Source organism: Dasypus novemcinctus, chromosome 5 (assembly GCF_030445035.2).
Source record: "Dasypus novemcinctus isolate mDasNov1 chromosome 5, mDasNov1.1.hap2, whole genome shotgun sequence".
NCBI lineage: Eukaryota > Metazoa > Chordata > Mammalia > Cingulata > Dasypodidae > Dasypus > Dasypus novemcinctus.
The window spans coordinates 40,018,685-40,035,254 of NC_080677.1; the positions used below are offsets into that span (position 1 = coordinate 40,018,685).

Consider the following 16,570-nt stretch of genomic DNA (forward strand, 5'->3'; position numbering starts at 1 on the left):
AAGATCAGATCCAATTATAACAGAAGTCAAATTCCCAGGCTTTTCACAGTAGCTAGATTGTCCCTCAAGTGGGGAAGCCAAATACAACCATCTTGTCTTGGCAACGCCATCCCTTGGACTGTCTGCCTCTTGCTTTGAGACAGTATTGACTGTTGAATTGCTTGAAGGTTTGGGGATTGCACTTGCAAAATACTTTTAGTCGCACTTATGAATATCAGGATTCCAAAAAAGATTCTGTATTAAAAACTGAAGAAAAATTTCACTTCCAGCTGCTTTTAGTAATGCTAAATAAGTCATACAAACATAAAGACAGTCCATATATCTAACATTATTATTTTGATGCAGTAGGGGCAATGATAAATGATTACTCACCACTGAACAACTGATCAGTTGCAATGATTCTCAATGGTGGGGACAATGAGAGAATGCCTTTGGGGAGTGCATCATTTGAAAAAAAAAACATATTTGATAGACCTCTTATTTTTGTAAGTCAAACATTGCAAATTCTGTTTTCTCAGCTGATAGGACTATGCATAAGATAGTGTGAGAAAGAACTGTAGGTTAAAAACTATTGAGAAACACTGATGAGAGATTCAAATGAGCTTAGACATAGGTGCACTGGATTCTAGTTTCAGCTCTTTCACTGCCATTTCAGAGATCTTTAATTTGTAGAAAAAGTTTTCTCCCTTTGCTTTCTCCTCTGTGACCAAGGCTAATTATGTCTTTGCTAATGTGGTATATATATATTACATCATGTGCCTCACTTTCTCTACTTTAAGTTAGATGTATTATATTATACCCATAGAACCTTTCCTTAGGTTAATCATAAAGAAACAGGAAGAAGAAAGGAGAGAAATGAGATGATATTCAAAACAATTGTGGGACTCAGGTAACACCTGGACCCCAGGAGCCCAGAAGTATATATGGACAGTAATCCACAACCTCCTCCCCCCACAAAAAATATTCATTTTCCTGTCTAGATGTTATAAATCCAAATTAAAAGAACCTATCACCCTGGGTAATATAAGATGCATCTTGTTGTGGATGACCAGTATGGGAGCGGTGAGTGTTGTTAAATGTTATTTTTATGTCAAGAAAGGGAGAACTGGTCAGTAGTGGGATATTATGAAGTTATATCATAATATCTCAAATGTAATTAAAGCTGCTACATTCCTGCATGTTTGACTTTCACAAAAACACCTTTATCTCGTGTTCTTTCCACACTTGATTTTCCATCAATAATTATGGGGAAAAAACAGATCTGGTTTCCTAGTTTTTACAATGTTGCAGACTCTGACAGCCCTCTCTCCCAGTTTATTTGTCTAAATTAAAGACTGGAAGGTGAGATTTAGTGGAGAAGGTTGGCATGAGAAGGGGGAAAATGTACCCAGGGGGATCTGGCTCTCTATAGGCAAATGTGGTCTAATCATTGGCACCCTGTATAGTGGAAAGAGCCTGGAATACAAATCAAAAAGCCTGGAGGCTTTGTCCAGAATGCCACCAGTATTCTGGAATTTATGCTTTTTAGGAATTCTTTAGATGGAAAATTCTAATATCTTATTATCTCTTATTAATATTTTCTCTTTCTCTTTTCTGATTTTTCCCATTCTCCAGTCTTTATTAAGGATCTGAGATATGGTCATTTTAAGCAAAAGTAGTTTTAGGCCAGTGGTTCTTAAACTTTTTTCCCATGGACCCCTTTGCCATCCAGGTGAAATGAATACTACTGTAATTTATTTATTGCATACATTCATAAGTGAAGGAAATGCTAGATTGCAGTTAGAGGTCTGGGAAAATAAAGATAATAGTTGACTTTTTTTTTTCAATTCAAGCACACAGACCCTTGAAATCTTTCTACAGACCCTTGGGGATCCAAGAAGCCCTGGTCAAGAACCCCTGCTTTAGACCATGTATTACTCAGGGTCCTCCAGAGAAACAGAACCAACAGGATATATTTATACATATGGGGAGAGATAAAGAGGAGGAGAAGAGGGAGAGAAAAAGAGAGAGATTCATAAGAGAGTCATAAGTAATTAGCTCATGTGATCATGGGTGCTGGTAAATTCGAACTCCATAGGGCAGACCAAAAGCACAAAACTCCAATAAAGGTGATGCTAAAGCCCTTAGAATGATTGTCCAGGGGTAAGTCAGCTGGTTGGAAATTCCAGCAAGAACCAATTCTGAAGCTGAGTCTGAATATTCCAGAGGAAGCTGGCTGACCTGAAATTCTGGTAAGAACCAATGCTGAAGTTGAGGCAGAGATTTTTCTTCTGATCTCTGAAACTCTCAGTTGTAACTTTTTGGACCACTAGCTGATTGGTTGAGGAGATTCCCTGTATTGCTGAGGACCATCTCCTTTGCTGATTGTAGATACAATTAAAGGACTGTGGATACAAATCCCACCTATAAAATACCTTCACAGTAACAAGCAGGCTAGTGTTTAACTGAATAATTGGTCACCACAATCTAGCTAGATTAATGCATAAAATTAACTACCAAGGGCCACTAATTTAACTTATTTTTCTTGGATCTAGAAGTGATTATAGAAAAGGCATTTTTCTCCATGTATACAACATCCACTCACTTTCCATTAATTCAAAATGCATAAATTGCTTATTTTATTCAAGGCCTTGTGGGATACAAAGATGAATAAAACCCAATCTTTAAGTAACTCAGAGCCTGCTGATAGATTCAAAACAAACAAAATATATACAAGAAAATAAAAACCACTGTGATAAGCAGTGGTGTGCTGGTTAAGTGTTAAATGCCCTGCTCTCTGGGAGGACGGGAAGGAATCCTGGTTTCTAGTATTTGCCAATTTCCATGATATAAATCTTCACCTTCATGGACTTCAAGCTACTATTGTGATGCCACTCTAGGCAGACTTGTGAGGAAATGCTATGCTATGACTTTAAAAGCACATGATACCAGCATTGCAAAGAGAATACTCTGACTCTACATAGTAGCTCAGGTACAGACTGCAAGATGGGGAATCCTTGAGATGATATTTAAAGGAGAAGTGGACGTCACGTCAAGAGGGCTTTCAGGTAGAGGGAAGAATGACTTTTGGAACATAAGTTGGCAAATGTTTTCTTAAAGGACCAGATAATACATTTTAGGCTTTGAGGACCATGAGGCTAAATAGAGGACATTATATAAATACAGGACATTATATAACTATCAAATATAACCATTTGCAAATATAAGAAACACTGGAGGCTGTTAAATTTTTTTAAAATGATGGGCTGGATTTGGTACTTGGTCCATAGTTTGCTTAACCCTTTCTAGAAGAAGATACAGACTACAGGAAAATTATGCTAAAGGCTCCCTTCTATAGAATGGGTGAGTTTTTCTCATTTTCTTAAAATGTGTAAGAGTCAACAACACCACCTAACAGAATTCTGGAAATAACATTTTATTTAATTTGACCCTACACTCTCCTGATTCAGCAAGACTAAGAGGTGTTAGTGAACAGATCAAACAGATAAAATTCTTCCCATTCTTTTTTACATTCTGAAATATACATCACTACACATTGATGTTCTGATATCCCAACCAATTCAAGGAAGAAAATGAAATTCTGGAAATTATTTCATGTTGTGTGGCCACTGGTGTACTTTGCCATCATCCTTACATGAAGTAGGGTATATAGGACTGTTCAGATTATTCTTTGAAATAAGGTCATACGACTAGCTTAGTTTGAAAGCAATTAAGTCCTTGGTACGGTATTAGATCAAAAACATATATTGACCTTAATATTTCCTGGACAAAGTTTCTGAGGATAATATTTTCCAGGTACTGGCATTTTTAAAAAGATACAAAGGCCTTATTTTTGCTACATACTCAAAGGACTTGACAGAATATCCTTAAAAATAAAAGAGAAACATCTTGGGATACAAAAAAGTAAACAAGTTCTCAGAAAAGGGCACAAAAGTTTACAGAAACTAGGCTGAAAGAAGTCCCAATGACTGAAGCTAGCACAATTTGAGCAGCAAAATGAAATAGTATTGGATTATAACCACAGTATAAAATAAATATCCATATATGAGTTCATACTTACTTAAACAGAAAGTTGAACAAATAAACAATCTAAGGGGAAAAGACCGTTCTTCCTTACAGAACAAAAATTAATAAATGTAGAAGAAATGAAGCAAAAAGGAAAATCACCATTAGAACATACAAATAATATTTATTGCAGGCAAGATAATATTAATGGATGCTAAAATTAGTGGGTGAAAATTTGAGGAGAAACAGGGTACTTGCCCAACTTCAAAGTATCTCCTCTAAGATATTTATCATATACAAAGGACCACCTTAATAAGTCATCAAGGTTAACATCACCAATAGGAAGACATATCAATATCATATTCCCCCTGGTATGATACACTGAAGAGGGCATATTGCTTTTGTGATATTCTTGCCAAAATGTGCAACCTCAAGTTGACCATGAGAAAAACAAATAAAGATAAATTGAGCTACATTCTACAGAAATATGTCAGGGTCATAGAAGACAAAGTCATGAAAGACAAGGAAAAGACTGATAAACTGACATAGTTTGAAGCAGTATAAGGAAACCAAATGAAAGTGTATCTTAGATTAGATCCTGGAACAAAGAAGGACAATAGTAGAAAACTGGTCAAATCCATATAAAAGCTATAATTCAGTTAATGAATTTTACTAGTGTTGATTTCTTGGTTTTGATAATTGTGCTATGATTATAGAAGATGTTAACATTAAAGGAAGCTCGTGAAGGATATACCAAAATTCTTTGTACTATTTTTGCAACTCTTTTATAAGTCTAAAATTATTTCAAAATATCAAGCTATAAAGAAATGAAGGAGAAAATCTGAACTGACATTTTTCATTTATGGTATATTTTCCTTTGCTGGACACTACTTGGACTTCCCCATTTATTTCCCTTACTAGCTTCAATGGATATATGGGTACAGTGGAATTGACATTGTTACTCCTGGAGTTGATTTTCCATCCTACTCCAAGCAGACATTGAAGCATCTAACATGCACAAATATACATCTAGGCCAGGGCTAGTTCTATTAAATCCCAGGAATTATCCAATACTATAAGTGTTATCCCCAATTCTTTTTTTAGGAGGCACCAGGGATTGAACTCAGGACCTGGTACATGGGAAGCAGGCACTCAACCACTTGAGCTATAGCCTTTCTTATCCCCGTTTTATATTCAGTGGTACTGAGGTACTAAAATATAAGCTCCATGAGTACAGGAATTTTTGTCTTCGCTTTTACTGCCATATTTTCAGCTCCTAATGTATTTCATGGCACGTGGTGTGCACTCAATAAATATTTTGAAATGAATAAGTGAATGAATGATGCTTCAAGAGATTAAGCAACTTACCAACATAGCTGGAAAATGGGAAGCCAGGTCTTGCTCCTAGAAATACCTGATATCAGAGGACAACTTATCCACAGTACTAGATGACATTTATCTTGAGATCCTAAAAGAGGGGATTAGTTGTGAACATATTTGTGGTCACTGTTCATTTATACCAGTCAAACCATAAAAGATGTGAGAACCAGGAAATCCAAGGAGACTGTTAGTCTGACTGCTGCAAAACTTGTTTTTTACCCATTTGCTGAAGCAATTAAAAAGTGGAAATATCTAGAAAGAACCTAGCAATTTTTTAGCAAACCAGAACTGCATGTCAGGATGATACAAAAATATATTTTGAGAAATGGCATACAAAGCAGTACCACAGTGGAATGACTTCTACTTTAAACATTCGGAGGACATTGCTGATGGTTTTGGCTAAATTTGACTCACCTTCCGTGGAGTAGTTTTGCGGAATTTTCCCCAAGTATTTGGCTGAGTTTATTTGAATTTGTCTCAAAGGTTAGGCTTGAATAATATTTTCATTTCTTTACCACAGAACGTGACAATTAATTTAAATCGCATCTCATATTTTAGCATTGTAGCACCTTTGGGACTAGACATTTTATTTCAGTGTGGAAAAGATTCTATTGCAAATTGAGGGCGTGGGTAATGTAGCAGAGAGGGCTGTTGACCAAGTGTCAGAATAAAGAGTTCTAAGTCTGCTTCATTACTTACTAGGGGTGTGACCTCAAGAGAGTCATTTAAAGCAATTCTGACACTCAGTTTTTGTACCTCTAAAATGGGGACAGCAATTTCTTGGCCTTTTTGCACGGCAATGTTTTTAAAATAAAGTTATTAAATGTATGTGGCTATTCTTGTAAATTCTAAAACACTATCACCAGGATTATAAAATGGGAAAAAAAATATGTAAAACATCATTTATGTTTGGAACTTCTGAACACTTTGCCAGCTATTGGTTTTCTAATTTTTTTTCCATTAAAATATTAAAATTTGTTATATTTGTACTACATTTTTCATCACCTGTATTATATATTAAATACATACATATATATTTCAAAATTTTATATAACCCCCCAGCTCACAAACCTTAAAAAGATTGTTACTTTGAAATACTAGGGCAAAAACTATTAAGTATTTCTTCCTTCCTTTTTTTTTTTTTTTTTAGGACATAACATGTTAAGATTGTATGGAGTGCCACATTCCTTAAAAAAACAAAAGCATCTAATTTAAGTTTAATTGTCAGATAGTCAATAGGCTATGTTAGCCATCCCTAAAATTCACTGAACAGTAAGTAATGGTTTAACCCCGCCCCCACCAGAAAGAAGACAGAAGAAAACCAAAAGCAAATACCTTATTATTCAAACCAATCATTCGTTTGGCTTGATTAATCAATTCAACTTTTACAAAGTGTCCTATTTGTAAATACGATGAAGATATATCTAAACCAGGGGTTCTTAACCTTTTTCGTTCCATGGACCCCTTTGCTAGTTAGGTGAAAACCACAGACCCCTTACTAAATCCACACTATACTATGTATTATCTAATAAATGTATCAGACTCACACCAACACGTCTCCACAAGAATAATGGTTTTTTAAAATTTCATTTCAAACCCACGGACCCCTGGTTAAGCATCCCTGGTCTAAATAGATGTCACAAATTCAAATGCTATCAGGGGCCTGGCACTGTGAATGAGTGAAACAAGGATGACAGGGCACTGCAGTGAGCAGGGGCACTCCTGCTGTCTAAAGGGGGTAGCTTCTTCCAGCTGACTGCTGTCACTGAAGAACGCAGACCAACTCAGTCTTTGAGGATCTGTGAAGTTTTCGTCTTCAAGAGAAAATGGAAATTGAATTTTCAGTGAAATCTTAACTTTTTTCAAAGTTACAATTAATTCAGATTTTTATAAGACTGTATGGGCCAGTTTGGGAACTCTGCTATTTTTTTTTTTTATTATTGACCATTTCTTTGGGTTATGAATGTTATTTAGGTAGTCATTTGTCTCCATTTAAGAACCTCTGGTGTATGAAACCATAATATTAGAATCCAGCATCACTGACATTAGAAAAGGAATCTACTTTATAAAAAGACTCACCTTAGGAAAAGAAAAACAGTGAGATATAACACTACATATCAAAAAAAAAGCTAAACCTACAGAAATGCAAATTTAATGCATAATTCAGTTTACAGACCTCACATTCCTGCACTTCTCCACCCTCCGACACTGTGAGAATTTAATTATATAAGGCTGAACAATAAATTAAATGTAAGAGAATAAACTTCACAATGGTAAATACATACTGCATTCTTCTACCCACCACTAAAGTCCCTCAATTCTCATTTCTCCTTATAATTAGTTATATCTGAAAAGAAAAAATGAACAACAGCCTCTCCTGACATAGTGTCAGCCCCATCCCATAGGTAGAAAGAGATAGAAACTAATGACAGTTTTCAAACCACGTGACACTGCCACTTCCCACTCTTCATTTCCCACCTGAATTCCTAGACCTACCAGCATTTCCAGCTGCAAAAGGGTGATACCTCTTCTGAAATTCTCTTTTTAAATTTCCTCCAAGCCCCACCTTCCCCCAATCTCAGGGACTTCACTGTTGTAATTCCCACTCACCCACTCCTCTCCAAATAAGCCTCCTGTCCCCCAGTGTGTTATCCAAACTCTTTGAGAAATGAAAAGGGAAAAGTAATCCCTTCTTTCAAAGCCAATTGGAAACCCCTGTCTTAATATTTTCTGGAGTTCTGCTTATATTTTCCAAATGATCTGGGTTTGGCAAAACATTTTTGGTTAAGTAATAGACAACATCATAACATTCTAACAGGAAGATGGAAAACCCAGACAATTTAGGCTACCATGAAGACTAAACACTGGATCCTTATTGTGCAACCCAAATAACCCTCCCAAAAGAGAAGAGCTTCTTCAACTTCTTTAATACCTGGTATCTTAGGACACATGTTGCTACCTTTAACCTGCAATTTTTGTCTTGTTTTATTCCCTCTCTCCTTGCATAGCATTATAAATGATAAATGGGAGTCCACAGTCGTTTCTAGAGTCCAACACTACTGGAGTAGGGCTTGAACTAAATTTCTCTTCAAACTTATGGGTAGGTGTTATTATTATCCTCATTTTACAGAAGAGGCCACTTAGGTGAAGCATGGCTAACTAACTTGAACAAGATCCCACAGTTTTAATTTTGGGATCTGGGAGTAAAATCCTGTTATTCTGGTTCCAGAGCCCATGACCTTTACTCCTCAACTGCTCTACTTGATATTCTTTTTCAAAGCTCCTGATTCTGGAAATGTGTTTCTGCTTTGAATTTGAAACAGGTCTTTCATTATTGGTCTGAGACTAATATCCTCTATCATTTTACAGTGCATATACATTATTAAAGCTGAGAGTCTTAAGTTTTGATTTTCAATATAGTGATGAGCTAATATAGTGATGAGCTGTGAGATGATGTATCTCGCAGATGTTATGCTGAAAGAGGCCCTGGGAAGGAGCACGGAGATCCTCTGGGGACTGTAAATGCTATCTTCCCCTTGGTGGGGGTCCCACTTACTGGCAAGACCTTAAAAAGATAACCTCATATTAAAAGGCTCATTATTTTTATTTTTTTAATTTTTAATTTTTTAAAGTTAAACTTTTCTGTTTATTGAAAGGCCTCGCTGAAAATGTAGAAAGGAAAGCCACAGTCTGGAAGACAACATTCACAGCATGTATATCTGACAAAGAACATGTATCCAGAATAAAGATAAAGAAATCATATAAATCAATAAGGAAAAGGCAAGCAATGCAAATTTTTTTAAATGGGCAGAAGTTCACAAAAGGAAATATGCAAATGGAAAAGAAGCTCAATATCATCAGCGATTAGGGAAATGGAAACCAAAGCCTCAGTGAGATACTACTTCACCCAGAATGGGTCTATCTGAAAAGATTTCCTGGGGCTCTCACACCTGCTGGTGGGAGTGTAAAATGAAAATTACTACTTTGGAAAATGGTTAGGTAGTCCCTAATCAAGGAAAATGCACTTGTAGCCTTTTGATGGACACCCTCCCCGCCCAAGTACATGTGAAGAGAGAAGTGTGTGTGTGCTCACAGTCACTTAGGAGAATGCGTGAGGATGCTCATGGCTGCTTGACAAAATCCCAACACCTACCAACAGGAAATGGGCCAATGACCGTATTGATTAGGAACAAACTGCATGGATGCATCTTGCAGATGTTACGCTGAAGCAAGCCCTGGGAAAGGAGCTCAGGGATTCTACCCGGACGGGAAAAGCTGTCTTCTAGGGGTGGGAGTCCCGCATGCACATAATGTGACAGCAATAGAGCTGCACTCTAAGATAATTGCACACCGAGGTATAACTCAACATGAGAGTAGAAAACTTAGCATAGCACCCTCATTTTCCAAGAGTTTCACCCCAAATTTTTCTCTTTTCCTGGCAGTTCTCTCTCTTTTCTGAAAGCTGTTCTCCCTCTTCTTTAGCCTTGCCTGGAACAAGAGAAAGTCCGACTTGCTCCAACACCTTTGCCTGTTTCTCCAACCCTCTTGAAAGCAAAGGTCCTGAGCAGGGGAGACGCTAAGTCGTCGTCAGAACACACAGCGGCAGTTTAAAAAGGCAGCAGGACAGACAGCAGGCTTTACTCCATCTTAGAAGGGAAGTTCCCAGAAAAGTGGCTCATAGGACAGGGCGACAAACCAGGCTTCGCGTTCCAGCGATTTTCATTTCAGGCCTTCACTCTTCTCCCTCTGGGCTCCAAGATGGGTCCCCGTCACAGCTCGCACGCGCCTCTTGGCTCGTTGGCGGCCTGTTAGGGCGGGGACATCAGGGCAGAATTTATTTAAATAAAATCAGAAGTGGATATTCACAATGAAATTACCAGGATCCTTCAAGGAAGAAAAAGGCATGGAGAGAGGAGAGAAACCCTCTGTTGTCAATACCCTCTGAGTCATTTGACCTGCGTTTCCTCAGCCTTCTGCTCTGGCAGCAGATCTCCTCAGCCCCAGCCTGGGACAGCTTCCAGGGACAGTGGGGCCTCTTATTTCCCCTGAGAGCTCTTTGTCTCAGCCACGGAGGGGGGAGAGGGGGCGGGCCGGTGAACTAATGGAGATCAGATACCTACAATGGGGATAGATCTCATGTCCCTGAGATACCAGGGAAGGCTTTCTGGGGCACTGCCTAAACCACCAAAGCCAGTTTTACCTGTCAGTTTTCTCTAACACTCAATATGGGACCTGAACATCATTTAGGCCTACTGAGGCTTCCTGGCCTCATTAAGGTCATTAATAACATTAGATCTCAAGGAGGCTGCTGCTCAGTCTTTCACATTAAAATTTCACCATCTCACATCCCCTGTCGTACTGTTGAGTGTCGGCCCTGTGGATGGAAGGCAGTTTCCTGTGAAACACTCAAAGGTACAGTTAGAAATATATCAAGATACATTCACATTTCTCTGTCCCTTCCAGGCCTGCTTTTTCATCCTTGAAGTGACCAGAAAATGTAAAATTTTCTAGAAAAACTGGACTGTCTTAAAAGTGAGGTGCATTTCGAGAGAAAGAAGAGGAAGCATATACTGTTGGGAACAATTTTCAAGAAGGCATATAGAAGAGCCGGCACTGATGTCTACAGATGCTGGTAAGTTTTCAACATTTACAATAACCTGTCCTTTCAAAGATGCCCTTTGCCAATTCCTCAGCCATAACCAGGCAGATCATGCCTCTTCAGGTAAAAGTGCTCAGTGTTTCACTTAATGGTCTTAAAGTAAGCAAGTTTCATCAAGCCCAGCCTATCATACTGTTCCTAGAGCAGGACAGAAAATTCTGGCCTGGCCCTTGCCTGTAGTTTCCCTTCTGCATGTCGGCAGAAAGGAGGTGCTGTTTAGCTGCCCTAATCTAGTAGAGACTACAACTTCTGAGTCTCTATCCTATTTGTGCCCAACCACATGTGGCCTAGGCAAATGACCCTGCAGAGCTTTGCTCTTGCCATAATTCAGAATGTTCATGGCCCCGGAGCCAAGACAAGATCAAAGGCACAGTTTTAGGCCAAGCGTCTGTGGTGGCCTCTCCTGACTTTGAATGTGCCTTGCTCGCCATGTTTTTTTCTCTGCAGATACCGTGGACTTCCTTTTTTCCAAGCTTGACCCATTCACATTCTTACTGTGCTCACCTCCTTCACCCACCCAATCCAGGGGTACACACTGAGGACTCCCAGGCCCCAAACCCTCCATCTTCACACTCATTGCTCTGTCCTCTGTCTCTCTCACCATATTCCCATCTTCAGCAGCCATAGTTTACCCCTGGCACTCTCTCCCAGATCTAGATACCCCAAATTTTCCTAAATCTATACGAGAGACAGCAGAATGATGCAAGAGTCTCATCTCTCTTTTCCTCAATGAATATCATTATGTTCAGGGCTGACTGTGATAAAAAAAAAAAAAAATGGGTATATGGCCCTTCTCTTTTTCTGCCTTTTGCTTGGGGCTGTAGTGGGACCTATAAATAAGGAGGGGGTGGGGGGCATAATAGGTAGAAGATGCACCCTTCTGATGCAAATTCTTAATTGAGGGGAAGAAATGGTTTCTCTTCCTTTCCTTTCCTTACAAATTTGAATTAGACAACAAAATTTTACCTAATAAAAGTCTCCTGAGGAATGATTCGCATTTGCATATAAATTGCTGCTATGGAAATGGTACTTCTGTCACATTTCAGAAATGTTGGAGTCACTTCATCCTCTAAAGTCATATAAACACCCTTTGTAAGTGTCTTAAGCTTCTAGATGATTTACAAACGTTCTTTATAAATCAACCTGAGCTAAACCAAAGCCAAGACCTTGTTGAAAGTATCACAAACTCTCAGTCTGTAAGATTTTAGTACATTCCTAAATCCTATTTCCCATCTCTAAGTGCTGTCCCTTATGCCTCTGAACAGTTTGAATGCCTCTTTGAGATTAGCCTGTGACATTTTCAGAAAAATATTTCTTATTCACTTCTTTAAGGGGACACAATCCAATTTTACATTCTGCCTTTCTTACAATGCACAGAGGAAACTTAAAGGTCTATAAGAAAACGTTTACTGTAAATTTCCAATTCAAATAGAAATAGCTTTCACTTTTGATCTGTAGGAAAACCTAGGCAAGTGATGAAGTACAATATTTTCTTTGTGTTGGACTAAACTGCACGACTGTTTAAGAATATGTTTGAGCATTTGAGTTAAGAGACCAGAAGAGGATTTCCAGCCACATGTTTAAAAGAATAGGCAGCAAAAAATGGCTTAAGTCAATTATAACCCTCTTTTCAGAACCATCTTGTGGGATGGATACTACTATTATCCAGATACTTCTATCTAACAGTAAGCCAACTCTCCTCTTAACTGGCTGTTTTTGAAATCTACTTACTCTTGAGACTGACCATAAAATCAACACACTGACAAAGCAACAGTTTTAAATTCCAAACATGCACAAAACCCAGAACCATAATTATCTCAACTTTGAGTCCAGTGGGAAAGCAAAGCATGTCACCTCCTATGTTTTATTCAGTGTTGGAGACTCTGTCTGTACTGACCAGATGTCAAATAAATCCTCAGAACAACACTCTCAGATTCAAGGGCCATTGTTCACCTGGGCAGAAATTAAGACCGAGGAAATCTTTTCCCTAAGGGTGTACACGTCCAAAATTCATGTTCAGTTTACACAAAGTTTTGCCATTTTAGCAAGCAGACACTCAGAGGGGAAAATGAGGACCACTACTCATTTGGCATGGGCCTTCAAAGACTGGCTGGCTTATGCCAGCTGCAGGCATGGGGTGCCTTACATTAAGTATAAGCTAAGATCTAGCAGACCAGAGTCTCAACTGTTTGGATAATGGAAGACTTATAGGTGTAAAATGTTGGGCTGAGGCCAATATTGAAGAAAATCAGTTCTTACTTGCTCCCCCTCCATCCCCCAAATATCTTAGAAAGAAGAAATTCTTTAACACTGAGTCAAACAGATAAATTGATATTTTTTAGAACTCTTGATACTACATGCACTATTCTGAAGATGACATAGACACGTTGGGTGTGGCTGGAAATGCAAATACCATCAAATCTATACAGCAGAGAGAAGATGTGGACAGACTTCAAGTATAATTTACACCAAGCCAGTGAGTTTGTGAGTTTGTGACTGACATTAATTAAGTGACGATTCCTACAATTACATTTTATAATTTTTTTTTCATTTCAATGAATGATCAATTTCCCTCCATGCACGAAGCTAGGCTAGGTGCTAATGTACTATGGCAAATGATGAGAAAGATGTAGCCCTTTTCCTTATGGGGCATCCATTATAGTAGGGAAGAGACATTAACAAATAGGATGTTAGTTAATTATTCAAAATTATACAAATTTAACAAATGATTTCTGAAGGTCCTAAAAATGCAGCATGTTGAAAAGTTATCTTCTGGGTGTAATATGCTTTTCTAGGTGTACTTCAATCCATCAGGAGTAGAGAGGAGAAACAAATTTCTATAGTGCTGGATTGGCTCTACCACAAGAAAGCACTGCTTAGGCACAGGGTGAGTTGGGGCATAGAAGTAGTTGCACAGTCTCCTTATCATCAACCTCTTAAACAAAAACACAGCACCCAGTGGAAATTGCTGCTAGAATTTGCCAAGGTGAAAAACATATGGCAACTGCTCTGTGGTTCTGGCCGCAAAGTTACACACATTTGGCCTCCAGGGTAGGTTTTGATTACAAAGAAGGGACTGGAACTTGGCTTTAAGAACTAAACTCTTGGTTTTAATACCTCTACCACAGGATCAAAGCTACAGAAAAAGTAGGAACTGATGCCTAGCAACCTTCCCAGGCAATATGCTAGTGAGCTGAGCATTGAGCTTCCAATTTTGGACCTATTTCTAGAAGTAAATTTTCAAATCGATACATTGCAACAGGTGCAATTACTCATGATCTCAGCTGAGAAATAGGTATAGGTTGGCATGTCACTGTCACAGACTACTAACTGATGATGATGTCTCAATTTTTTCTATAGTACTTTGCAGAAAATGAAGAGGTACAGTATTTATTACAATTCTATAGTCAGGTATGATGGGACATCATAATTTTCTCAAAAGATACCCATTTGTAAACGACAGGACAATGAAAAATTATTGTGTGTTCAAAAGAGAGGCTCTTATTTTGAACATGCAACTGCAGTTTTAATCAATTATCTTTTAAATTAAAATGGCAGTAACTAATACTATGCAGTTATTTTAACATACCAATATATATGCATGTTTGTATGTGAGTGCATGATGTATGCATGTGTGTGTGTATCAGTGGGTTTATAGCTGGTATAAAGTAAGAAAAACTAATTGTCTAATAGTCATGCATAATAAATTCTGGGATAACTGCTCCCAACATTAAACAACCGGAATAAGAATGTGCTACATAATAAACTAAGTGTTGCCATTTTCAACAACCACTCGCACACAAGTTTTTGATTCATTGCAGATTCTGAATTACTGAGAAAAATGGCAGTTAATTACCCCTAACACCTCTGCAGGAACACCTGGGGGAAAGAAAGGGACTATGAAATTAGCACTCTGTGACTGAGTTACATATATCATTTTGGTTCAGTAGATCTGACTATCATAAGTCAAACTCACGCTATAAAGAATTAATGTATTTTTTATAACAAATGTCTTTATTTGATCCATAAATTCCTTAAGGTACTCTGAGTCTCACTTGTTTTGTTCCTGAAAAATTTTCACTGTCAAAGCTGGATTGGAAGTGGGTCTTTCCAACTTTTTTGATGAATAAACCAGAACGCACACTAACCCCTACTCTCCACGATAGTAAAATAGTTTTACACTGTATTCTAGTAGGCTGATGTAATATTATGCCTATTTTTATCCACTGCCCCCCAAGAGGAGAATATTTAATGGTTGAGAGAGAAGGAAAATAATATCTCATAACATTTAGTATAGATAAAATAATGTTTGGTTGCGAATGTTTATGTTGTGTGTTAATCTTAAACAACTGAAGTACCAGAATGAATAGCAGATCCTGAATTACTTAAGACAGCTTCCTCTATTTATGAAAGATTCTGAAATAGAATTGGTGACTTTATTTTGGGGCCATTCATGAAGTCCTTTATTCATTCATGCAACTTACCATGCGCATGGGACCAGGATAAGGTCTGAGGATAGAGAGTTGTGATGAAGATAGGCATGATTGATATGCCCACATAAATTTGACATTCCTTTCCAAAGAACACTTGGGTCTCTGTCATTATCTGAGTTCTGCAGTAATGTCACTAAAATTGTTCGATAAGTCATGCATGTCCCTCCCCACTTGTGGGTAGGCACAGCAAGTGTCCAGAATTCTGTGATCCTGTATGAGTAGTAAAAAATAGCACCTAGAATAGGAAACTTAAACAGAGTACTTTTTATTGATGAGTCATTGAAATGGCATAACATTTGAAAATATTTTAATCTGGACATTCATATATATACATATATATTTCAGTTATGTTTAGTAAATTTACCGTGTTGTGTAACCATCACCATGATCATATTTTAGAACATTTCCATGGCCCCAATAAGATCCCTTGTGCCCATTTTCAGTTAATCCCTGTTCCCACAGCAGCCCCAGGACAACCACTATGCTAGTTTCTCTCTCTGTAAATTGGCTTTTCCTGGACATTTCTTACAAAAAGGAATCATACAACAAGTGGTCTTTTTTGTCTGATCAAGCCATTCTTTTAAAACATAGTTATTTTAAGTCCTTACTAAATTAGATTATTTAACAATTCCCTCATCTACCTCACAGCTCTAGGAACTCTCAGTAGGAATAACTGAAATGCTCAAGACTTCAAGTCTACATGTTAAGAAACAAAATATTTCAGACAGATTTTTGTTTGGATGACCAATTCATGGAAACTAGAGATAAACATGGTTTGTTGCTGTGTATATTTATAAAGTGATTTAATGTTTCAAAGATTTGCTTAGTGATGACCAATAAATTACGTACTTTATGACCAAATTCATTGTTGAGTGCATTCCCAGAATCTCATGAAATTACATGTTTGGGTATCATTTGAGAAGGAAAATCTGAAAATTCCAATTTATCTTTTATGAAATTTAGTACATGGTTTTAAGTATCAATGATGTGCTGATAGATTCATTTCATTCCAAACCAATATATATTTAAAAAT

The 16,570-nt window shown here is 37.7% G+C and overlaps 1 long non-coding RNA gene across 1 annotated transcript in view; it reads right to left on the bottom strand.

Moving 5' to 3' along the window:
- Positions 1-8,970: 8,970 nt before the first annotated feature.
- Positions 8,971-16,570, bottom strand: part of LOC131278486 (uncharacterized) — a 48,243-nt gene continuing 40,643 nt past the window's right edge. The window contains exon 2 of the long non-coding RNA XR_009185796.1: positions 8,971-10,190. This is a non-coding gene — a long non-coding RNA (uncharacterized lncRNA). The remainder of the gene's footprint in view (positions 10,191-16,570) is intronic.